Source organism: Carlito syrichta, unplaced genomic scaffold (genome assembly GCF_000164805.1).
Source record: "Carlito syrichta isolate Samal-C Ts95f unplaced genomic scaffold, Tarsius_syrichta-2.0.1 Scaffold316189, whole genome shotgun sequence".
NCBI lineage: Eukaryota > Metazoa > Chordata > Mammalia > Primates > Tarsiidae > Carlito > Carlito syrichta.
In genome coordinates this window covers 719,633-747,049 of record NW_007260285.1, presented here as the reverse complement: position 1 = coordinate 747,049, position 27,417 = coordinate 719,633, and the positions used below count along the sequence as shown (strand labels likewise).

Genomic DNA, 27,417 nt, shown 5'->3' with positions numbered 1-27,417 from the left:
CTGTAAAATGTTTGAAGTATATGTTTAAAAATTGTGATACATATAAACATGAAAGCACATGCACTTTAGAAACATTTGAAGTAAGGAACTAGTTAGCAATATAAATTGTTAAGTAGGAGTTATCAGATAATTGTTAATAACTTTTGTTTGTGGGCAACATCTTGATTTACAGATTGATTCAAGGACACATTTCATGCCATAGGCTAGCAAGTTATGTCTCTGATGTTAGTGTCAATCTCCTAGAATAGACATGCTTACCATAGTCAAGGTGGTCCAGGATACTTAAGAGCTAAAGGGCTACTAAAACAGATCTGAATTTTATACTGTACCCTAAAATCCACCATGCAATGAAGAGCAAATTGTAATAATTAGCAAACTGTTTAGAATTTATAGCAAAGATTTTTACACCTAATTTAGTTACAATTACTCAAAATTCAAAATAGTCTTTCTTCAGTCTACAAGTAGTATTTTGTTAGAAAAGGCTTTCACAAATATTTGGTGTCTCTGCTGAATCTAGATGAGAGAGAACAAATATTCTGGCACAGCCTTCTTCTGAATAGGAATACTAGGAGTAACCATTTGTCATTGTTGGGACTGGTACTAGCATGAGAAAGTGGGAAGTTCCTCTGCCCACCATGAAAAATAAGTCATCTTTGCACTTAAATTTTAAGTGCAAACTGCTTAAGCTGAAATAACTAACAAGGCTTTTATTTACATAAAGTTTATTTTAAGTGTTTTTTCTATTATTCGGATTAGAAATTGTCACTCCTTTGTCCTTTTAAAGACATCTTATTTTATTTTAAGCTACTCTCATAAACAAAATATGTTGTAGACTATAGTGTTGCCTTGCTAAATATAAACATACCAGAAAAACATTGAGTACAGACTAATTCTTAATATATAGCTTTTGTAAAGATATTATATTTATGTTTTTATAAAAAGAACTTTATCATAAGTGCACTATTCAATAATGACTACATCAAATAAAGCCAGAAGTTTGAGAATTAAAGGACAAGAAAGAATGGGGGATGAAAGAAGCCCTTTAATTATTGATTATACATTTGAACAATGTTTCATCTAAGACAGAGAAGTGGTTAATCCAAACAAGTGTGTTGTGAATGGTTTAAAATCCAGCAAATCATGCTATTAGAAAATTTGCTGAAGAACCATAAAAATACAATTTTAACCCATTTTATATACATATTTTAATCAGAATACTATAAACATATTTTGATAATTAGCATTTTTATTAAAGAAAAATTATTGTTTATGGGTTTAGAAGAAAAAAACTTTAGTTATATATATTTAGTATATATATATTTCATTACTTTAGTAGTTTTATATATATATGTATATATATTTTTTAATTGGAGTCTCACTCTGTCATCCAGGCTGGAGTGCAGTGGCATGCTCACGGCCACCACAGCCTCGATCTGCTGGGCTCAGGTGATCCTTTCACCTCAGCCTTCCAAGTAGCTGGAACTACAGGCTCGCACCACCATGCCCAGCTAATTTTTTTGATTTATTGTAGAGATGAGGTCTTGCCAAGTTGCCCAGGCTGGTTTCAAACCTGTGGGCTCAGGCTATCCTCTCACCTTGGCCTCCCAAAGTGCTTGGATTATAAGCATGAGCCACTGCACCCAGCCAATAGTAATATTTCTAGGTGAATTAATCTATAACATTCTTTTAAAAAAGAAAACAATAAACTTAGCTCCACTAATCTCAAAAAACGAGGAATCTAAATTGGAAAAAATGATATATTACTATAATATGAGTTGTGTCAATTCATAGATATATTTTGTGAAAATCAATCATGAAGCTCTCAAATAATGATTTCATTTATTACAAATATATATTTCAATTTATAATATAGCCTTTTGACTTTAAATTTAGAAAATGTCTAAAACTATATAATGATGTAAGGTCATTGACATTTGGCATTCTTTATAGAATTTAAATATTCATCAAGCAATCCTTAAAAGCTTGGTAAATTACAGATTAATAAATATGCAACTCATTGTTTACTTAATGGATGTAAAACGTTTTGCCAATTAAACAGAATTTGAATTTTGCCATATATGCTTTTATCAAAGATTGATTTACTTTCTTTCAATTTCATTGCTCAGTTGTGTTTTTTAATTCTTCTATGGAGTCTTTAGTGCTATTGTCCTGAAAGGTAATATTAATGGAGGAAGGCTTTTGTTGGGAGGCAACAGTTGGCAAGGCTGCCAGTTTCAACAAGAAATTCTGCCAATATTAGCCATTGTTTGACCAATTGGGGAAAGGCTTCAACATTCTGTGTTAAAATACTGGGAAACCTAATTTACCCTAGTTTCAAAGCTCACTCCATGGAATTCAGTGAAACTTGAACACCAAGAACATTACAGAAAGCATCTTTTCTAATTTCCTTTTCCTTAAGAAGACAGTGAAGAAATAAACATTAGGTTGACCTAAGAATAATAGAATGGTAATTAATTTCTGAATATTTTCTCTTTGGACATGTACAGTGAGTCTAAAACCTTCAGAAATCCAGCTCTAGTGTCTATTGCATACTGCAGACAAAATCACCTCAAATTAATACACAGTTTTCAGCGATGTAGGGATTGATATAAAGAAGCATCCATTCATTCATTTAATTATGTATTACTAACTTTTAAGCACCTACTATGTGTGGACTTAGCTTGGTGCTTTGAATATATTAGAAAAAAACACAGGCAGAATACCTTGTACTAGTAGAGCTTACATGTTAGTGAGATAGACAGAAAATAAACAATAACATTGCAAATATTTAAATTATAGTAGATGGTTTGTTGCAAGGTGGTGTTAGAAGAAAAAGCTAGGACAACATAAAATAGATGGAGAGGATAAGAGGTTTGTGGGGGTGCAGGCACAGGTTGATTTTCTTTCTTTTTTTTTGTAAATCTAAATCTCATTTTATTACTCAATTTTAATATTTTTTTCTTTTTCTTTTCTTTTCGTTCACTTATTTTAAAGATGTGGGGAACAGTTTTTTCAACCTGCTTTTTTTTCCTTTCTTTTTTTTAAACTTTAAAATTTTTTTATTTTAAAATTGTGGGGTACATTTCAGGGTTAGGTGTACAAATATTCACTGTGCGGGTACCCTTGTTGATGAGGTGTGCCCCACTTCCCCAGGCAGATTTCCACTACTGCCAATCCCGCCTCCCCCCCAACCCCCACAATTTCCCACTACAGTCAATCCTATTTATTTTTTAATTTTTTTAGTTGGAGTCTCTCTCTGTCGCCTAGGCTGGAGTGCAGTGGCCGCTCCCGGTCACCGCAGCCTCGACCTGCTGTGCACTGGAGATCCTTTCGCCTCAGCCTTCCAAGTAGCTGGAACTACAGGCGCGTACCTGGCTAATTTTTTGATTTATTGTAGAGATGAGGTCTTGCCAAGTTGCCCAGGTGGATCTCGAATCCGCGGGCTCAGGCAATCCACTCAGCCTCCCAAAGCGCGGGATTACAGGCTGAGCCACCGAGCCCAGCTAATCCTATTCTTATAGTATTGCAGTGGTTGTTCAAGGTTCACTTATGAGTGAGAACATTTGATACTCAGTTCTTTGTTTCTGTGAAAGATCACTCAGTATTACAGACTCTAATTCCATCCAGGTTGCTGCGAAGTTCATGATTTTGTTCTTCTTTATGGCTGCATAATATTCCATTGTGTGATTTTCAGTAGGTTCAGGGTTGGCCTCATAGAAGAGTTTACATCTGAGCAAGATGCAAGGAGGTGAGGGACTTAGGCACATGGATATCCAGGAGAAGAGCATTTTATGCTCATTTACAGAAACCCACAGATAATTTTCAATCCTCTTTAGATAACATGCATATCTTCCTTTAAATTTATACCAATTTCTAACAGAAGTACTAGCAAGCAGTACACTTGTCCAGAGACCCAACAACTGGAAAAAGAGACATTAAATCTGGAATTCAAAAATGATAGGTTTACAGAAAATAAAATCAGCATTTTTTTCATATTCTGATGCTGTTATGATGAATATGTGATGAACAGCAGAAAAAAGGAGGCATGATAAATTTAGAAATTTATTTAACTTATTCAAATAAGTACTTTTTATCAATTCCTATTTTAATATTGTATCAATAATATAATATGAGACACAATGATCTTTGTTGCTTATTATACATTTTGTTACCAATAGTTATTCAACCTGGAATTGATATACTGTAATAGTTATTCAGCTAAAAAAACATGTGTGTTATAAAGACTGTTTTCTTCCACCACTAGAACATTGTACAATTTTTTCTGAAAGAATAATGTAGACCATGATGTAGGAAAATCCATTAAGTCTGAGCTACTTTGGGTGATTGGGAGCAGAATGTTATCTAAGTGTAAAAATGTAACATATTTTATTTTTAAAGTATATGCCATTTAAAGACCTATATCATGATTCGATTTAATAAAACTTCTGAGGACACATTGAGCTGGATTCTCCTATTTCTACGTTAGAAACCCATTAACTAGATGTATTTAGCTTACTCAGGGATGCAGCTTCAGAAACCACAATCACATTAAAGGTTTTGAACACATGAAGGCTTTTATGGTAGTGGGATTAAAACCATCAAGAACTTGCTGTACAAATTTAGCTTTCAGAATTAATATTAAAAAATTACACATTTACTGGATATTTTTGAAGAATGCATGAGTTATATCAGTACTCAAATATAAACTCTGTTAATTTTGATATATTTATTTTGAAGAAATTAGACTGGAACTTCGTTCATTAAATACAGGCATATGTTGCTTTTGTGATAAAAAAGACTTCACACTGATAACATGGAACATAGTACAGGATATCCTTTTGGAAAGTATATAATTAAGGAAGTTAACTATTGTGAGAAATCCAATTAACTACAAAATTAAACAATGTTTAGGAAAAAAATCATTTTATGTATTTCACTCCTGTCAGGTTATTCCAGACCTTAATATGTGCTCATAGCTCATTTGAAGGTCTGTCTTCTTGTTCAAATTAATGAAGGCCAATATTCTTTAAAGCTTTATTCTTAAGAATATTATTTTCCTTAACCACATTCATCTTCCTTTAAAAATTAATGACTTTTAATAAATAACCACGATGTGTACAATAGAATTAGACACAGCCATAAAGAAGGACAAACATGGACTTTGCAGCAACTTGAATGGAGTTAGGGTCGATCATACTCAGTGATCTATCACAGAAACAAAGAACAGAGTACCCTACATTCTCACTCATAAGTGGACCTTGAACAATTATAATACTGTAAGAAAGCAATTGGCAGTAGTGGGAAACTGTCAGGGGAGGGGGAGTGGGATTGGCGGTTGAGGGAAACTGCTAGGGGAGGGAGGGGCATAGCTCATCAACAAGGGTACCTGCATAATCATTGTTTGAATACCTAGCCCTGAATTGTACCCCACATATTTATAATAAAAAAATAAATACAAAATTTAAAAAGATTTAGATGCAAGGAAATATTTTCTCTCCAAATGTGAAAGGTTAAAATTTTATTAAAAGCAGTTGAAAAGGAGATATGTCATAATATCGTAACTAAGGCACATAGAATTTTGAACAAAGTAGAATGTATTAGATTGCTTTTTTAGATTTTTTAAAGTGTGAATGAATAACTCAAGGTTTCTTAAGCTAATAAATATAAACATTTTATTTGCATATATATCAATTTATAAAGCATTAAAATATCTGATTTGTCAGATTTTGCAATTTTAGAGAACAACCTAGTTAAGACATTGAGTCCTGATCTTGTGACAAGTTGAAAAATAGAGTGGCGGACAGCAGTATGGATTAAGAGTTTACACTTTTATTGGCACTGTCTTTGCATGACATTGAGGTGGAGGTGATGCTGTCCAGAGCAGGGGACCTGTCTTTCTCACCTTTAACACCTAACAAGAGGCCTGGCACATCCTAAGTACTTGTTAAATTGAGGACCATGCTGTTTAATCCCAGCATCCCCTAATAGAAATAACTCCATATGCACATAAATTAAAATGTATATGTACTCAGACAGGATAAAAGGCTGGTGTGAATAGAAATCAGAATGTATTCTTCTCCCAAATAAAACACACTTCAATAATACCAAGTTTTAATTTGATAGAAGAGAAATTTTAGAAGTCATACAGGAAACTTTGCTACTCTTGACTTCCGAGAGGCAGAATGTGGTTACTGGGCATATGGTTTGGAGGCAAAGTGAGGAGGGTTAGGCAGGGGTAAGCAAGAAAACTCCATCGATGGAGAGGGATACAGAAAGGGAGATGGAAATTACCAATTGCAGACTGTACCTACTATACAGATTTTTCTAGATTTTCCTGCAGTCCTGTCATCTCTTTGATGGAAATAATCTTATAGGCTATTTGTTTCTGATGTCTATGTCTATGTTTTGAGAACTGTCACTTAGTGTCTGATCTATAAAAGTACTGGAGGTGGCTGAAAAAATATATACATAAAATTTACCTCATTCTCAGAGAGTGATTGTCATGTGAATTAACTGGAACATAGGTTTGTTAAACTGTGAGTCCAAGAACACTTAATAGATCCATTAAAAAGGAAGATGCCATGAAACTCATGAAACTATATGCAAAATATGTCTCCATGAATTCAGTTTATTGTCTCTGGAGAAAAAGTTTATAGTTTTCATTAAATTCTTAGTATGGTTCATAATTTATAAAATATTCAGCAACAAGTTCTTGGAATAAATTATGTTAAACTAAGTGTGTTTTTGCTATCCTATTGTACGGGTACTTTTTCTTTGTGTTTTTGAAATGTAATACATCAGAAAATGTGTCTACTACTAGGTAGTAGTAAAAAGTGCCTGTAATAAAGACATTTTTACAAAAACATAATAGCTGACAAAACTTGGAATCCTAAAATTCAATTTATTGGCTCATCTTAATGTTCTTTTCATTCTGAGCTTCTGCAGCTGTTATAACAGTCAAAACTAAAAATTGATACACATTTAATTTACATCTAATATACTATGGTCCACAAAATTCATATGTCACATAAATAAATATGTGTAAATAAATTTATGTTTATTATCTTGTCTTAGAAAAGATTCAGTTTAAATTTGATAAATCACTATCCTTTTTTGACTAGGCACAAAATCAGTAATATAAGGACTACTTATAGAAAATACACAATAGTATAACAAAATATTTAGGATTTAGAGTCATAATAGATGTAGGTTAAAACCGTAGCTTTGTCAATGAGAGTTGTGTGAATGGATTTTATGTGTAAAAGAAAGAAACACAATAATTTTTGTTTCATACACCTTTTAAAATTGTTCATATTAAGGCACTTTTTAAGTACTCAAGTTTATAGAAATGGTAATTAATAATATCAGTTTTATTAGGTTCTGGCATGTACTATATAATGGCAAAAGTGTTATTCCCTCTAAAAACTTTAACTATAAACCACGTGTTCACTCTTTCTGTCTTATGAGTAGGTTGTATTATTTCATGGATTACTCTCAAAACCCTATACAGTAGTATAATTATCACTTCCATTTAATAGATGAGAAAGGAGACCTAATAAGAAGTGAATTTTAGGTTCATATATGGATGATCTAAATCCTTAGTGCATTAGATTGCACTTCTGTAAGTAACATACCCTTAAATTTCTAAAACAAATGTATACATTATCATTTTGCCTTAATTAATAAAGTATATTGGCATATTTTTAGAAAAGACTTAAAACAAAATGTTTCATCAAGAGTACATTTTTAAAGAAGACGTGTGGATTGACTAATAAATCATTAAACAAGTTACTACAGTACTAGATTTCCATTACTAAGTAAAATGAAATCACAGTTTTGCATTGATGGCATTCTTTCCCCATAGTTTTAATCCCTATTTTCCACTGTAATGTGATTTATTCTTCTCTGTTACTTATCAAAATTCCAACTTTCCCTTCAAGTTATTCTTGTAAGGAGGGAAGAATTGAATATATATTATATTCAAAATAGCTGCATAATGATGGGTCTCAGGTTAATTAATGAAAACAGGTTCAAATACACACCTATAAAATTTATGAAATCAGTAGTTGGATATGAGACATATTTATCTTAGTTTTGGTTAATAAAACCAAACCTGTGTGCTTATGAATATGCTATTGCTCCTCCATGGGACTAAGTAAAGGAGATGGGTACTCATAAACCACCTAGTTGCTATTTAACTAGAGCATTACTATTTAGAATACCAAATAATATGTTCAGAATTCACTATGATTTTATAAAAAACACAACTGAACTCAGGTTAATCTAATCTTGAATAGAGAAATAACTACAAGTTTACACAAATATTTACGCCATATTAACTTTTTTTTTATTTTAAAAAAATGTTCCATGTCAAGGTAAATAAGATACCTCTGAAAACTGGGCTCTATTCATCAATGTTAACACAATACCATAGGTGATATTGATTTATTTATTTAGGCTTATGCAGGGTTGAGTTGGGTTGGAATTTCTGTTCTTTTAATTTTAGTAAGATTAAAAAATGCATAATGCATTTAATTAAAACCAAGAAGGAATAACAAGATAACGCTTCTTTTACACTTCACAGATAAATACATACTTTGACCACTTTTGCAACAGTAATCTATTAGTTTGTTAGTTTTGAATTATACTGTCTCTTAAGTAAACAAACTAATTGAAGAAATGTGTTGCAGGAAAATATTTGCAACTTATTATCTGACAATAATTTTAGTAACCTAGGAAACACAGATACTAAATTCACAGCCAATGATATTTTTTCTTAATAATAGAAAGTAAGACTTCATTACCCTCTTAAAAATTTTGTATTTCTAGCCTTTTTTGTGAAGTAGCTTATTAAATTAAAAATTAATTTTATTTTAATTCTCAAATGTAGGAACACATAGAGTTTATTTTACCTAGTTTGACTTAATAAATATACTATAATCATAATTAGACATACACAGTTATAACCTGTATTTATTGACATTTCTGTTTAAGTTGAAATTGCAATGAAATATAAAAATATATTGCTTATGAGCTAAATTGGTTTTGTTGATTTAATTATCACATTCTAACCAATATTTTCTTCTTTTTTCTCGTATCATGCTAGCTTCATATTTGTATTCCAAATTTCACTATCAATTGTATTCTACCTATTTTTTTCAATTTTACATTAATTATGACCATATATTTTCAGAATTATTGACCAATTTATATATAGACAAACTAAAATTAGGGTATGAAAACTATCCAGATACTTTGAGTTGCTTAACTGCTATTGGTGAAAGAATTTGGGCAAGAATGGGTTGTCCACGTGAATAAATAGGAAAAGGATGGAGTTATAAGGTAAGCATGTAGATCTTATTTTGTATTTCTAGTAAAATTTCATTTTCCACCTAATTGTATCACAAGATTTTCATATATTAAATGAGAATATTTCTTGAAACAATTTGCAATACAGCATGGTACAAATACTTTGGTAGAAAGAGAGATCATTCCTGAGAAATTATGAATGTTTAGAGTTCACCCATGAATTTCAAAACCAGACACAGAAAAGTTTTAAATAGCTGTGTATCATTTGCCCAACTCAAGTGTATTCTCCAAAATTCTGATTAAATCAAGAATCAATAAGGGTACAGACTTGATGTTCTTAAGTGTCTTTTATAAACATTATTGCAATGATACAACTTTCAATGACACTTAAAGATAAGCTAAGCAGTACCTCTAAAATCTTGAAATAATGTTGTCTTAATATACTTGTATTCTGAAAAGTTGACACTATAATCATTATTTCTCTAAAAACAGAATTATCCATTCAAGCTGCATTCAAGGTCACACATAGAGTATAAAAAGAGTTTTGTTTAGTGACTACATATTTTGATACTTCAAAAATTATTTTGTTATTTTTCCTATAAAGGTCTAAGACCATCCTTAAATTACTATAATGGTTTCACATATGATCTAAGTTAGAAATATAAAATAATGCCATTAAGTGAAGTTCTGCTTATCAGATAACCTTTCTGCATTAATATATGGCATATAACATAATATTTTTGTCTTAATATTATTTTAAATTTTTACTGGATATTATTTCTGTTATGCAGTAGCATAATAGTATAATATGTACAGGTGAATTCAAACTTTCTCTTAAATATTCTAGAAATTGACTTCAATAAATCCCCATTATATTCTAGGAATCATCATTAGGAAAACAATATATACCTTGGCTATTCATTTAAAATAATTTTTAAAATTACAGACCAAGTTTTAATTGTTAAAATTTTCCTGTTATTTCATTTTTTTCAAAGTGAATAAATAATTTTATAATTTCTAAAAATACATATTACAATTTTGAATATAATTCTTTGGCACGTGCCAAGATATGTTAGAAACAATCTTGTAACAGTAACAAAAGGTATATCGCTTTAAGAAATAGAATATTTCAAGTAAGACATATTTCAATTCACATTACTCATACAATTTCCCAATTCTGTTTTTCATTTTACATATTTAGAGCTAATTGAAGACTCTATGTTCTGAGTGTATGATGTTACAGGGAAGTATCACCTATAAAAAGAAATTAATGTCTTTATGGCTAAAAGCATGCATTGTTACTCTATTCTCTTATCATTAAAGAAAACAAATTTTGGAATATGATAATACAAATTCTTATTTAAAACTTAAGGTTATTTCTTCAAATGTCTTTGCCTAATTACCTTCAATGTGCATAGCCTAGTTTTTTTTTTTTTAAGAAAAATGATTATAAACCATGCTATTGGTACAGTCATAAATATTTAATTAAATTATGCAAGAAAATTAAGGGTTTCAGGAAGCAATTAAATACAAATTAGAGAAGTTTAGGGAATTACTTATTATAACATAAGATATTAACATAGGCCCTCCTAAGAAATAAACTGTATTAAAAATAATATTGTTTTAATTTTGTTATTAATTCATAGAATCGGATTATTTAATGTGTTATTTCCATGTTATCCCCCAGCTATATAATGGCTATTTAAAGTCACATTCTAAAAACATTTTCCCCATTTCTATACATGTGTCAGAGAACTCAGTACAATCAAAGATTGAAAAAAGATAGAAGTTAGCCACAATATTTTAAATAATCACAAATGTAAGAACTAATTAAAGTTTTCATTATGTTGAGAACTTTGTGGAAAAACTGAGTCAAAAATTACCAAGGAGTTACTCGGGATGCTTGTAAGTCTACTGTTAATGCGCCAGATTATGGGTGATTATGTACAGGATGTTTCCACTGAAGGACATTTTGCAGAGTATAATTCCATTTAGGTAATACAATATATAAATTAAAAATTATGTCAGTCAATATAACTTACACTTAAATCTGACATCGAACTTTTTTTTAGAAACAAATTTGTGATACCTCTATACAAACAATTTGTTTAAGTAGACATTAGTGTCTTAAATATCCAGGATGGTCTGAATTATTGGAACGAGTGTTAACAGATGTTTTATCTCAACATTTCAGTAAATTTTATACCAAATAATTTTTAAAAATACGTACTTTAATTTCTCTATTTAATAATCTAATATGCTTGCTTGGGAAAGCTCTGTTACATTTCTTTGTCTACAGATATATTGGATTCACTCAAAACTTGTAGAGGGATACCAGGCAAGTTGATGTATTCCCTTGGTTAAAGTTTTTGAAATTAAGAATTATTTTTTTTAAATCTCTACTTCTTCTAACTCTTAGTTTTTTGTTTTTGTTTGTTTGTTTGCTTTTTTGTAGCCCACCCCATAATCCAAATACAGAAGAAACAGCTAAAGGTTAGCAAAAGAGAGATTTAAACACATTTGGCAACAACGAACAATGAAAATTCCATTAGTTCAATAGTTAGAGATACATGTGCAAAGAGAGTCGAATGGCAAGTGGAAGGCAAATATAATAAATCTAATGTGATTACTTTTTAAACACTCTGCATTGTGTTCAACCACAGAGTGAGAATCTGAGACCCCATAAGTAGTTATTCTTTCACCCCTTTCTTAGAAATACTGATTATATGGAAAGTTTAAAGACCCCTCCTGGAAGAAAAATGTTTTCCAGCTGTCAAGATTCAAGCTTAGCTAATAGTAGAGCTAATTTTAAAAGGCATTGTTCTCTGATTAAGATATTTGTTCAGACATACGTCTTTTAATCCATTTAGATTGTTTTTATTGGTTACATTTATTTTCTAGAATACCACTGTAAACATTATCTAGTAGTAATAGATTTTTGTATACATTTTGGGGTAATATACTACAGTTTCTCTAAGACGTGAAAAAATGGGAATATGTTTCAACATTATTTCAATGCTACTTCCTAAATTCTGTAGTAGAAACATTGTCAAACTACATGATAATAGAATAAATATAGCTATTTTCATTAGTGCACTTACCCAGCACAGCTTCTAAGGAAATTCTTGGTGAAATATTCTTAGGATGGAATTTGATTTTCTGAGATTCCGCAGCACAGATTTACTTCCCAGACAAGGTGGGAAAGAGTGAGTGCCTTGCAATGTGATCCTTCAGGCACGAGGAGATCCTGTTAGCAGAGCTTGATGGTCCTAAAGCAGGAGGTGACACTCTGCTGGAGCGAAAAGGGTTGTTCTGAGTAGATTGGAAGTGTTGTCAGATTGTAAGTGATCAGCAGCAGAAGGGAAACATCAGAGCTTCCTGTTACATCACTCCGACCCCGCCTGCAGTTAGTGTTAGGTTACTTTCTTTCTCAAATAGCATACCCCAGGAAAGCAGCACTCCTTTCTTGTTCTGAGACAAGAGCAAGAAGCAGCCTGAACAGACAGCGATCATAGGCTCTATGAATACATTGTTACCAGGAAAAGCCGGCTGGCTTTCACCTTACTGAGTTCTGTTAGAACTCGCCAAACATAGCTGCCTGTGATTTGAAGGAAATCTCAATGTAATATTCTGCTCAAAGAATCAAAGGAGTTAGGAGTGTGTGTGTGTGTGTGTGTGTGTGTGTGTGTGTGTGTGTGTGTGTGTGTGTGTGCGCGCGCGCGCGTGTGTTTTGAATTAAAGTATACAAAGCATCCTGGAAAAAATTTACTGAACACATCTTTCTTCATAAAAGAGCACGGGAAAAAAATAAAAGAACTGTATTCATCATAATTAATTCTGTGATCTGGCTGTTATTAATTTGGACTCTGATAATCAAATGTAGTTCTTCAGTCAGTTCTCTACAATTAGATTAAGAAACTTCATCCTGTAGTTTTTAAAGTTGTTTTTTTACTTTGTTCGTGATAAAAGTATATGTGTGTGTATGTATCATAAAACTGACTCATGTGTGTATATAGAGTGTATTTTTTCATAATATATTTAAGTATCCATATTAGAGAAAATAATCTTTAAAGAAAAATTCATGATTTTAAAATAATTGTACATATTTTAAAATGTTTAATCTAATTATGTTACCATGTATAATAAAAAATTGTATAATATTATGTCTCTAAATGGCCATAAATAAAATGTAGATATTTTATAAATATAATATTATGAGTAATGTAAAGCATAACATACTTTTTAAGACAATGTTTCACCTCAAAACATAATTTATCTTGAAGAAGTTTAATAATCACTGGATAAGGTCAGAAAAATGTTGTAAATTCGAAATGTGTTTATCATCTTTTATAATGTGATAAATGTGTAAGATGCAACAACAATGATAACGCCTGGAGCCTAAGCAGCCCTGAAAGCTATTGCTTATATCTGGGCAATGATTTTCTCATCTGTAAATTAGAAGAGATGGATCAAATAATATGTATCATCTCTTATGTCTGACTTTGATTTGACGAGTTTCATAACATTTAGAAATAGATAAGATATTATGAGAATCATTCAATTCTTATTATATTGAGATCAGAGCACAGATAAATGGGTTACTACAATGCAGGGGGAAGAATGAGGTGCCCATATTCCTTGTAGACTAACAGAGGAGGTAAAGGCAAAATAAACTAAGAAATATCACATTTCTGATGTAGGAAGTTCCTGTTACATTTTTATTGTCTGGATTAATACAATAAAATTATTACATGATCTTTCATTTTAAAACCAATAGAATCATAATCATTGAAAAAATATACAGAAGTAAAAATAGGATACATATTAATTTCTACCAATTATAATTAAGATAAAAGACGTATGGTAAACTGAGTTACACCAGTATGGTGACTGAATGATATACAATAGCCATAGGCATTAAATTATCAAAGTATAGAATGTTATATTTTGAGATAAGGGCTTAGCTTTGCTTTGCTTTGTGGGGAAAGTGCTGAGTTATACTTCTTTTTGAGCTGCTTCCTTCAGCCCATGTGAAGAAATGTCAACATGGCAAATTATTACTGGCTTCACAAACAATGACTTTTTAATCAAAAGATGAACGTGGATATTCATAGGGGAAAACTTTATTTAATTCTGATGCTGAGTGGTTCCTTGGGGAACCACTAAGAAAGTATAGGGATTGGACTAAGACACATGACATTCTGGTTCTGATTCCAATACTTTCTGCTTGTGATTTTGAAAAAGTTTTTTACCCCACTAATAAAGTGTCAAGTGTCAGCAGAAAGAAAACAAAAAAGAAAAAAACTTGTTAGATTGATGTTCCCACCTTGAAATTCAAAGTAAAATCAAATACTATATTTTGATATCCAAATGATGACAGTCCATGTCTACTCAACTTCCATGCTAAGTATAATATCTAACCCTACTAAAAATTCATAAAGTTTACAATTTAATTAAATAATGCAAACTAAAATTTTTCTCAATATGTTTTCCAAAGTTTTATTGATTTTATTTGCCTGACACTAGTAAAGTCTACTAAATGAAGAAAATCCAAGTTTTGAGCTTATGTCATAAGACACTTAATCCAATGCTCTTTCTTATCTGCTATATATCAAGTGTTGTACTTGATGAGGAGACTAATGGAAGCTATAGTATTTACACTTAAATGATTGGTTTGGCGCATAGGCCCATTGTTGTAGTCCATGAAGACTCATGAATCATTTGTATTCACATTGTCTATAAGCCTTGTTTAGAAATAATATAAAATTGCATTTTAGGAATCAGAACTTAAAGAGCTCCCATTTTATAAAGTTCAGAATAAATAAATGGTACAAAGACTTCCAGAAAGCCATTCTGGATATACCAAGTTATGTAGGGGCACATGGGAAGATAGATTATGGAAACTTCTCAAATACACACTGAAATATGACAAGTATTTAGGAAAACTGCAGCAGAGCTAAATGACAATATTTCAATAATCAATGAGGTGAATCTGAGACAATATATCATCACTTAATACATTTAATCAGCTTTATATATGATATGTTTATATGTATTTGTATATTATAGTCTTTTTCCAGAAGTCATTGAAGCCACTTGCAATAATTTAATAAGTGGTGATTAAGCCTTTGTTTTGAGCTAGAAAATATACTAACTGTGTTTTAGAGAGTTAAAGAAAAATAGGACATGCCCTGTCTAGGTACACTGTCATGCACATTACAGGCTGACGAACACGTGAGGGCTCCAGTGCCAGATTCTGTGCGATGAGCAGCTGATGCTGCCAACAGAGTCTAGATGTGATGACGCACAGCACTCAATAAGGTTTTCTGCAGAAGTGAGGAATGGTGTATAAATGAAGAATTATAATTATATAAATAATAGTCACATGTTCTCATTTTAGAATTTTCCATGCACGATTTGTACATATATTTGGGGTCCCATGTAAGCTTCACAAGCACCATAGTCTCCCAATAGGGGGGGAATACTGACACCTCGTAAAATACATGTTGACTCAGAATTAGGAGGAGGCTAACTCAGTTTCTATGTGTTATTGTTTATATTGACTACATTAGTTAAGTCAGACCAGAGTGTGGTTTGACAAATATAGATTTATTAGTTTTCTTTCTTTCTTTCATTATTTATTTATTTGTTTGTTTTTTCAGGGGTGGTCTCACTCTGTTGCCAGGCTGGTATGCAGTCCACTTCAGGACTACCGCATCCTCCACCTGGTAAGCTCAGGTGATCCTTCTGCCTCAGTCTTTCAAGTAGCTGGAACCACAGGTACATACCACCATATCCGGCTAATTTTTTGATTTACTGTAGTGAGGAGGTCTCTCTGAGTTGCCCAGGCTGGTGTGGACCTCCTGGGTTCAGGCAATACTCTTGCCTCGGCCTCCCAAAGTGCTGGAATTAGAAGTGTGAGCCATGGTGTGTGACTCTCAATTTTCTTTTTCTACTGACCAAATTAACCACTTATTTTAAATTCGTGTTGGATACTGCCTTGGAACATAGTTCTACTACAAGAACAAACAAAACAGAACAGAACTTTTACATGAAACTTATTAAGGACAGACCTTCCCTGTTGAGAGTTCAGGAATAAGGAGTCAAAAGAAAGCATTTTAAAAATAATTTTTGTGAAGTTTTTCAGTTATTAAATTGTGAGTTAATAATTCCCCTGGGCTCTTAATTCTCTGAAAGTCACTATTTATACTTGAGTATAATTTACACAGTTGATAAAATTATATATAACTTGCCTTATTAAAAATGCATCCATAATTTGAGGAGAAACATATATTCTTACAAGCTTTACAGTTAAAAAACTCTTCTAGCAAGGAAAGTTGACCTGACATTTATTATTTTACCTAGCAATTACTGTTAGCATTTTTCTAGTTACTTTTCAAAACAAACCAAAATAAATTACATTTAGTAAAAGAATCTGGATACAATGACAGGGCCATTAAGAGTGAATATGCTATTGTTTAATACTAAAACCAAAGGAGTGAATTTCATTCTCATTGTGCACACAACTACCATTTTAAGGGAAACATAATGCTTTAAAAATATGTACTATGAATAAGAATTTGAACAGTGCAGAAAACCATTTAAATTTGAAATAAGCAGTCATTATATTAGGCTGATATATAGATAAATAAAACTATTTTGCAGCCCGTATGTCGTTATTTATTTTAGTGCTTTGTAATGTGTTTCTTCAGGAGAGTCAAATAACGTCCAAAACAATTGGCCAAACATTTGTTTGTTTTGGGGATCCAAATCTAACTATATTATGATGGGTTTGGATCTTCTAACAATCTTAGTAATATCTTATAGATATTAATGAGTGTTTGAGGGGTGACTATTGCTAGAAGAATGAGTTAGTTCTGGTAAATGAACTAAGTTATGGACTAATTAAAAATAAAAATTTAAATACAACAAAATTATAAATGCTTATTTTAAATGAGGTACAAAAGAAACATCTTGAGAGTAAACACCTTCAGTAGAGTGATCATAAGTACCAGTTTTCTGAGGCAGTCCCAATTTATACTTCCCTGCTCTAAAGTGTTCTAATTAACTTTAAAATTATACAATATATGGTAAACCTATCCATACTTACCCATACAGCAATGACAAATGATACATAAATGCTAAGAATGAGTGAAGAAGAGAGTAATTCATGTGGGAAACTCTAATAGCCCCTCCCAGAAGAGTTTAAAATAGTTGTTTCTATTTCTAGGGCAGTTTTACTTGATGTTGCAAAAGATGCCTTTTTCAATTCTGGATATGCATTTATTGTGAATTCATTTTGAATACTTTTTATTTGCCGAATATCAACCTTGATTGTAAATGTAAAATTTATTTAAATTTGCATTTAGGGATTCTTGACAGCATTTTATCAAATGATCAAGTTCTATATTTTTCTTTTTTTAACCTATATTTTTCTTTATCTCATCATTAAGTTCTAAAGATGCCAAATAGCATTAATGTTTTTCCAGTACTAACAAATTATTTTATTCAGCTATTATCATATTTATATAACTTATAAAAGTATTAGCAGCATATATTTTTCTTTAAAAACTCATTGATGTTTAGCATTACTTTATAATATACAGTGAAACTTTAAATAGAAAGGAAAGTATATAATGCAAATATTAAAGAATTGTGCAACGTATTTGCTCCAGAACTTTTAACACCTTTGATAATGTGTCAGATTCTTCTTGCGCAGCACATGGAGATGAGTATCTATAGTCTCATTCTGCCCTCTAGTGTTACACGTTCTCAAATTACAGAGTTGCTCTTGAACCAGAATGAAAATGAAATTCTATCACTTTTTTCTAATAAAAAAATCCCAACAATTAGGCAAGATTTTTAAGAAAACATTCTGATGCACTTGACAAGTGCAGTTAGAATGAGAAAGTACTTATTGTAGACTATAAAAATGAAACTTATATAGACACAAGTCATGAAAAGAAAGTGCTTTATGAAATATCTAGTGCAAAGGCAGACAATAGTTAAATAATTGTTAAAACATAATATAAACTTAAAAATTAAAACAGCATGTTATCTTTTATCTTTCCATCTATCTATTATCTCTCTATGATTCGAAGCTAGACAACTCTGAAAGCATTGGCTAGGCCAAAGTGGACTAACTTCTACATATCTGATCAGAAATACAAATCAGATCTTTGAAAACTCACAAGAGAGTGATAAATGTCTCTCACATCTGACAAGGAAGACCCTCACTACATCTGATAAGGAAGACCCTCACTACATCCAATAATGAGAAACATTCATTCTATCACTGAGAGGGGAAAAAAATCAATCATTAATTGGCTATAATCCTGCTCTAGCTTAATACAGCCGACATTTGGGAGAGACAGTATTTGGTGCATATTAATTACTTCCAAGATATATCTCTATAAACATTTGTATCATCAGAAAGCAAAAGTTTTTAGCCATAATCATCCATTGAACATATATTAATTGATAATCTACCATGTGCCAAGCATTTGGATAGATGCTGGTAATATAAAATTTGGTAATAGGGACTATGTCCTTATTGTCAAGAAATTTACTTTGTGCCTTCAGGTAGAGATTTAGAAAAAATATACTTATTTTTGCTCATATTACTCTATATTCATATTAAGAATGAAATAAACTAGGACTGAGTAGATTAAAAAAAAAAGATAGTGTAAGCAGGGCCTACCTTTTGTAGAAGAGCATTTTCCCCTAAAAGTAGTAAATTACACTGGGACCAGAAAAGTAAAAATATGAAGCTTTCCATAGATTAGAAAGAAGTTTATTCTTGGCAGGGCTTTGCAGAAGCAAAAATTGAGAGAAAGATTTGAATGTAAGTAATTGATTGAAGCTCTACTCCTCAGACATTAGGAAAAAGCAATTGGAGGAGACAAATCAGGATTGGGAAGAAGAATGAGGAGAGCAATCATGTAGTCTCAGTAAAATCTGAATTGGACCTAATTTACTTTGAAGCATAAACTACATCAGAGAATTATCCTTCCTTGAAGCAAGTCTGTCTATAGTAGCTTTTTATTGGTTTGTTTCTGTGTGGGCCACCCTGGGGTTGAGGACCATATTTTTGGGGAGAAAGTGATGCTATCAGCTGAGGAAATTTATTTGAGGGAGGTTGCAGCTGGAAGCTGTTAGCAGTCAGTAGTCTCGGCAATGAGAGGATGAGTACACTGGCTCAGTGAAGAGTGTGTGGTACCACCTTGTGTACGAACGCACAACCTTGGGGTTGCTAGCATCTATGCATTCCTCCCAGGGGTCAAGGATGAGCTCACCCAGCCCGCCACAGTTGAAAGCTGGAATAATCATAGGTATTTGACTTTAGTATAGATGGACTCAGGGTCTCATAGAAAGCCATCAAAGCTCAGTGTATCTTTGTCTCTTGATTCCGTTATTAAATTTATTTTGCCTTGATTTTTCTGATGTCACATGGTTTCAAGATAACTTTCAGAATTAAAAAAGTCCATATCCTCTTAAAATCTTCTAGAAAAGACTGGTTTATTTCACTTCAAAGAATTGAATTAAAGTATTGACTACATGCTCATTGACCCATGTCTTATGGATGATGTTGACCCAAATGCACAGACAACAAAAACAGAATAGGCAATGGGACTATTTTATAGCTAAAAATATTTTGTATATAAAAGGAAACTATCAACAGAGTGAAGAGATAACCTGTTGAATGAGAGAAAATGTTTGCTAGCTCTTTAATCAACAAGGGACTAATATCAGAATATACAAGAAACTCAAACAAGTTAACAGCAAAATAATAATAATAATAAATCAACAACAACAAAAACGAATAATCCCATTAAAAAGTGGGTTGACATTTATCAAAAAATGACATACAAATGACAAACAGGTATATGAAAAGATGCTCATTATCACTAATCATCAGGGAAATACAAATTAAAACCACCATGAAATATAATCTTATCAAGTTAGAATGGCTACTATTAAAAAGACAAAGCTGGCCTCAGTGGCTCAGCCTGTAACCCCGCACTTTGGGAGGCTGAGGTAAGTGAACTGCCTGAGCCCGCGGGTCCGAGACCCACCTGGGCAACTTGGCGAGACCTCATCTCTACAGTAAATCAAAAAATCAGCCGGGTGTAATTCCGGCTACTTGGAAGGCTGAGGCGGAAGGGTCGCCGGAGCCCAGCAGGTCGAGGCTGCAGTGGCCGGGAGCGGCCACTGCACTCCAGTCTGGACGACAGAATGAGACTCCAACTCAAAAAAAAAAAGACAAAAAACAAGAGATGTTTGATGAACATGTGGATAAAAGTGAACTACCCTATGGGTGGGAATGTAAATTATTATGGTCATTATGAAAACAGTATGGAGATTTCTCAAAAAACTGAAAACTAGAGCTACTATGCTGGGTGTTTATCAAAAGGAAAGAAAATCAATATATCAAAGGGATACCTGCACTCGATGTTCATTGCAGTATATTCAGAATAACAAATATATGGAATCAACCTAAGTGTCCACCAACGAATGACTGGATAAAGAAATATACATACACAAATGGAAAACTACTTGGCCATTAAAAGAAGAGAATCCTGTCTGTTAAATGAAATTGGAGGTCATTATGTTAAGTAAAATGAGCCAGGCACAGAAAGACACATATCTCCTGTTTTAAGTCAGTTGTGGAGCTAAAAACATTAATCTTGTGGAAGTAGAGAGCAAAGTGATAGTTACCAGAGGTTGGAAAGATGGTGTGTATAGTGGATGGGAAATAAAGAAAGACCGGTTAATGGGTACGAACACACAATTAAATTGAAGGAATCAGTTCTAATGTTTGATTGTAGAGTAGGGTGATTATAGTTAACAACAATATATTGTATATTTCAAAATGAGTAGACGTAAGTACTTGAAATATTTCCAACATATAGAAATGATGACTACTCAAGGTGGTGAATACTTAAAATACCTCATTTGATCTTTACACATTGTTCACATGTAAAAAATGACCACAGGTACTTCCATAAAAAGGTACAAACATTGTATATTGATTTTTAAATAAAATATGTGGGAGGAGCACCAAAACAGAGTCTAGTACAAAGGCTGTTGCAGTTATCTACAACACTTGTTCAAGTATTGCACTTGGATTGCTCCTGGAGCTTGGAGACCAGTGAGCAGGAAGAGAGTCCCATATGAATGCATGATGATGTAGAATGTAGAGCTTTGTTGACTGTGGTAAGGAATTTGTGTTTTGCTCTCTGTGTAATGATCATGTAACCCAGAGCATGTTTTAAAAACCTGCTTCATTCTAGTGTGTCTGGGTGAATCTGGGATAAGAACACACAGACACTTTTTTTTCCTCAGAAATATTTTTGTGACATTTTGCAAAGTATTAGTTGAAGTTAATGTCCACAGTGTTAACTGTAGCTCCTTATCTAGTATACCCTTAAAATTAATTTATAATAGTATTTTTGGATATTCAGAAAATGTAAATACTACAACTAGAGAAATTTCTCTTTTTGATTAATTGTAAGAATATTTACATAAAACAAATTACATCAAAATGAAGTTAACTTTGGGTTGTATTAATTAGTATACAGTCATGCATCATTTAATGATGGGTATACATTCTAAGAACTGCGTTGCTAAGTGATTTTGCTGTTGTGCAAACATCGTAGCACGTACTTACACAAACCTAGATGGTATAGCCTACTATATACCTAAGCTGTATGGTATGGGTGATTGCTCCCAGGCTACAAACCTGTACAACATGCTACTATACTGAATACTGTAGGCAATTGAAATATATTATAAGCATTTGTGTATCTAAACATAGAAAAGGAACAGTAAAAATATGGCATAAGGGATTTTTAAAATGGTCCACCAGTAAAAGGCACTTAGCATGACTGGGGCTTACAGGACTGGAAGGTGCTCTGTGTGAGCCAGTGAGTGATTGGTGAATGAATGTGAAGGTCTAGGACATTACTGTACACTACTCTAGACTTCAGAAACACCGTACACTTGGGCTACACTCTTTAGAGACAATATTTTTATTTCTTGCATAATAAGTCAACTTAAGCTCACTGTAATTTTTTTTACTTTATCAACTTTTTCATTTTTAAGTCTTTTGACTCTTTTGTAATAACAGCTGAAAACACAAACACATTGTACACTGTACAAAAATATTTTCTTTCTCTATAAGTTTTTTTCTACTTTTAAAATTTATTTTGTTTTACTCTTTAAATTTTTACGTTAAAGACTAAGACACAAACACACAATTAGCCTAGGCCCACCAGGGTCAGTGTCATCAATATCACTGTCTTCCCTCTCCACATATTGTCCTACTGGAAGTTCTTCAGGTACATTAACATGCATGGAAGGGTCATCTCCCATGATAATAATAACTTCTGCAATATCTGCTGAAGGACCTGACTGAGGCTGTTTTACAGTTATCTTTTATTTATTTATTTATTTATTTATTTATTTATTTTTAATCACAGGTAACTTTAAAAAGTAAATAGAAAAAAGACAACAAAATAATGATAAAAAGTATAGTGTAATAAATGCATAGCTGGGCTCGGTGGCTCAGCCTGCAATCCCACGCCTTTGGGAGGCTGACGTGAGTGGATTGCCTGAGCCCACGGGTTCGAGACCCGCCTGGGCAGCGAGACCTCATCTCTACAATAAATCAAAAAATCAGCCGGGCATGGTAGCGCATGCCCGTAATTCCGGCTACTTGGAAGGCTGAGGTGGAAGGATTGCCAGAGCCCAGCAGGTCGAGGCTGCGGTGGCCGGGAGCGGCCATTGCACTCCAGTCTGGGTGACAGAGTGAGACTCCAACTCTAAAAAAAAATAAAAAATAAAAAATAAATGCATAAACCTGTAACATCGTTGTTTATTATCATTATTAAGTATTATGTACTGTAGATAATTGTATGGGTTATATCTTTAAATGACTGGTAGTGCAGAATGTTTATTTACATCAGCATCATCACAAACACACAGGTTGTGCTATGAGGCTCCAACGGCTATGATATGACCAGGCAATAAGAATTTTTCAGCTCAATTATATTCGTATAGGATCACTGTTATATGTATGGTCTGTTGTCCTTGTGTAGCTCATGACAATAAAAGTACTTAGCTACATCTGGTAGCACTGTTGGGTCTCTGTTTTGTTTTAGGGAAAGTTGAGGCAGAAAAGTAGCATTGTTGACAACTGGCTTGTTTTTTGTTTTGTTTTGTTTTGCTTTGCTTTTTGCTTGTTTTAGAAATAAGCTATATGTTTCTAATATGTTCTTTAATTAATTCTTTGGAGAACTTACTTCCACCTTGTATATGGGAAAACAGATCTCAGTAAGTTTATATAACTGGAAATTGGTGGAAATGAAACTTGAAATTTGAGGTATATGATTATTAAACCTGTCCTCCTTCTTTCCAATATGTTTCCATCCATTTTTCATTATTTGTAAAATATTTAATCTGGTTAACTAATTCAGATATTTTTGGAAGAAAAGTATATGGATTATAGGCCAAATTATATGAGTTATTTGGGCTCAGTTAAATAATTCCACACTAAGAAAAAGAAATCAAAGAGTTTTTGCAAGATAGGAAAACACAGTACAGTGTTTAGCAAATTTACATTAAAATATCAATGACTAGCATGATTAGTTTTCTATTTTGCTTTCTGTTTTCTATCCCAATCATGCATTTCCAATATTATTCACATATGAATAATAATGAAGTTTTCCAAACATTTGGGAGGATGACAAAAGGAATAATGGCGTTCATTTTTTAAAACTTTAAAACTTAATTAGAAACATAAGCGTACTTAAATATTTTAAGATGAGTTATACATAGATTTATTAGAAAAATAAAAAGACAATTCACTGATTTTTACTTTTTTAACCCATGTTCTAGAAGTTTCCATATTAAAGATATTATTTGAAACTTTTAGGCAATTATCTCAAAATCAAATTATTGAAAATTAAACAAAATTCTCAAATATATAATTTTTTACATTTTACTGAATGAACTCTGTTAACAGTAAAATCACTTCATATTTATACTCATTACTCACTATATAAAATTACCTTAGCAAACAACAACAAAAATTCCTACTTTAAGTTTTTTTTTTTTTTTTGAGTTGGAATCTCACTTTGTTGTCCAGGCTGGAGTGCAGTGGTACACTCACGGCCACCCCAGTGGCGACCTGCAGGGCTCAGGTGATCCTTCTGGCTCAGTCTTCCAAGTAGCTGGAACTACAGGTGTGTGCTCCCACGTCTGGCTAATTTTCTCTCCCTCTCTCTTTTTTAAAATTTATTGTAGAGATGAGGTCTCTCCAAGTTTCCCAGGCCATTCTCCAACCCATGGGGTCAGGCAATCCTCTCACTCAGCCTCACAAAGGGCTGGGATTACAAGCTTGAGCCACTGTGCCTGGCCTACTTTAACTTTTAATTGCCTGCTTTATGTGAATAATTGTTGTTACAGCTCAAAGAGACTATAATCTAAAACCTTGAAGCATTCAATATTTGCTAAATTGTAATACCAGTTGCTACCATTTTACTGCATTCTTATGATATTCCTTTGCATGTAAACTCTCGTCAACTCTCGCAATCATTTCACAGACAGACCAAGCTATAGAGAATTCTAGATGTGAAAGCTTGTTGAACTCAAACTTGAGTTGACTTGACTCAAATCCCTACATTCCTTACCATAATATTTTAGTTTGTATTTTATTTTTTTCCTGCACAATGTTAAAAATAATCTTCATGTGTATCTGACAGTTTATTGACAATCAGTAGAGAAGAGAGAAGCTGTGGGATGTAGTACATTTTAAAGATTTTTTTTCTCCCTAATTAAATGACCCTGTCTGTATATAGCTTGTGAAGAAGAAAAATAAAGGGTATATGTAAAGAGTTAAATAAAAAGTTATCAAACCTATGCAGTACTTAACTTTAGAATTTTAAATACTTTCTCATTGAATGGTGGCAGATATTTTGAGTAAAAAAATGGTAATTGTTTATTTTTTCATCTCTGGTGTAGTGATTTCTTGGCAAGAGGAATCATTTAGGTAGCTCACAGCTGTTCGCATTTTGAAACTCTGAAACCTTCCCTAGAGGGATTTACAAATTTTGTGGAACATTCTGTTGTGGGAGATATTAAAGAGAGAGAGAGAGAGAGAGAGAGAGAGAGAGAGAGAGAGAGAGAAAGAGAGAGAGAGAGAGAGAGAGAGAGAGAGAGAATGAGAGAGAGAGAGAGAGAGAGAGAGAGAGAGAGAGAGAGAGAGAGAGAGAGAGAGAGAGACCAAGTTGGAAAGTCAAAGTTCTTGCATTCTGATTCCAAAAAATTGATGAAGGAAGAAGTAGCAGTTTCCTCAGACTTTTAATCTGAGAGCACCTGCAGCTTTAAATGCAAGTTCAGTAAATTAGAATCATATCCCTTGTGAAAATACAGATTGAATATAGAGTAAAACCCCAAAGACATTCAAGTTCATAATTGACTTGGCTGATGCTATCTCACGATGAATAAAGAATGGCAATTCATCAGTAATGTTGAGAGAAATGGGTTTATTTTGGCTACGGTTGGGATTTGTTTAAAACTTATTAGAATAAATTGCAGATTTAAATAAAGAATTTTGGAACTAGAAATATCTAGTTCTAGTTAATTATTCTTAATTAAAGTAGGCTAGATTTTTAAAGAATGGTTAAATGAGACTAAACAGTTTCAATGTTGTTTCAAAACCTTTCATGAACTTAGAATGCCTTGATGAGTTAATGTAGACCAGATACACATGTATTATTTCCCCTAGACTATACATAATATTTGAGGGGCAGGTTAATGGCTTCAGAAAAGTCTTTTGGTTCTAAACAAACCTAAATATTAAGGCAATAAATATCTCCCAAATAAGTGGGAATCCCTGGAAAGTAGTAGCTTAGATGCTTCTCATAAAACATTTTGGTGTTTGGGAATTAACCAGTCTCTGAAAAAGGAAATTGCAGGTGTAGTCAGCTTGGAGACGACAAGCTGCAGCAATATAGGCTAGTTGTAAAGAAATATAGAAGACTTATCTTAACTGACAACCTCATGCTAGGAGGGATATGAATATTCAAGGGGTTGGGAATAATAGACACTGAGGGGAAAGGAAAGGGTGGGGTAGCATTGACAAACTACCCACTGGGTACTATGTTTACCACTTGGATGATGGACTCAACAAAAGCCAAACCTCACCATCACTCAATATACCTATTTAACAATCATGCACACGTACCACTTGAATCTAAAAAAAAAACAGAAGGGATGTGAATATTTCCAACAGCAGAATTTGGCCAATGTTGATTTTTGTTTTTTAATCACAGAACATCTCTTCATTTTTTGGCTTACCATAGGTTGGTACTGAATGATTTTATTTTATTGTTTTTTATTTTTTATTTTTTTTATAATCAATATTTTTTATTATGATATTGTGGGGTAAAGTTAAGAGTTAGGTATACAAATATGCTTCATTCAGGCACCGTTGTTGATAAGAGGTGTCTCCCCATCCCCAGACAGATATTTACTAGCATTAATCCCTTCTCCCTTCCCACCCCATAGTTCCCCACCACTGTCAGTCATTTTCTTATGGTAATACATTGGATGATCAAGGTCCACTATATGAGTGAGAACATGTGATACTCAGATCTTTGTTTCTGTGAGAGGTCACTCAGTATTATAGACTCTAGTTCCATCCAGGTTGCTGTGAAATTCACAATTTTGTTCTTTTTTATAGCTGCATAGTATTCTATTGTGTATATGTACCACCTTTTTTAAATTCGGTCCTCTTTTGATGGACAGCATGGTAGCTTCCAGGTTCTTGCTATTTTGTGAACAATGCTGCGATTAACATATTTGTGCAGGTATCTTTTTGATAGAGTGATTTGAGCTCTTCAGGGTATATTCTCAGTAGGGGGATTGCGGGATCATATGGGAGGTCAATATTTAGAGCTTTTAGAAATCGCCACACTGCTTTACACAGAGGTTGCACTAGTTTACACTCCTACCAATAGGGTAGAAGAGTTCCCTTTTCACCATACCCTCTCCAGCAACTGTTATTTTTTGAGTTATTGATAATTGCTATTCTGACTGGAGTTA

The 27,417-nt window shown here is 32.7% G+C and overlaps 1 protein-coding gene across 1 annotated transcript in view; it reads right to left on the bottom strand.

Moving 5' to 3' along the window:
* CALCRL (calcitonin receptor like receptor) overlaps positions 1–12,827 on the bottom strand; it is a 106,201-nt gene extending 93,374 nt beyond the window's left edge. The window contains exon 1 of the mRNA XM_021706873.1: positions 12,411–12,827. The gene's annotated coding sequence lies outside the window, so the exon portion shown is untranslated. The remainder of the gene's footprint in view (positions 1–12,410) is intronic.
* Positions 12,828–27,417: the final 14,590 nt, after the last annotated feature.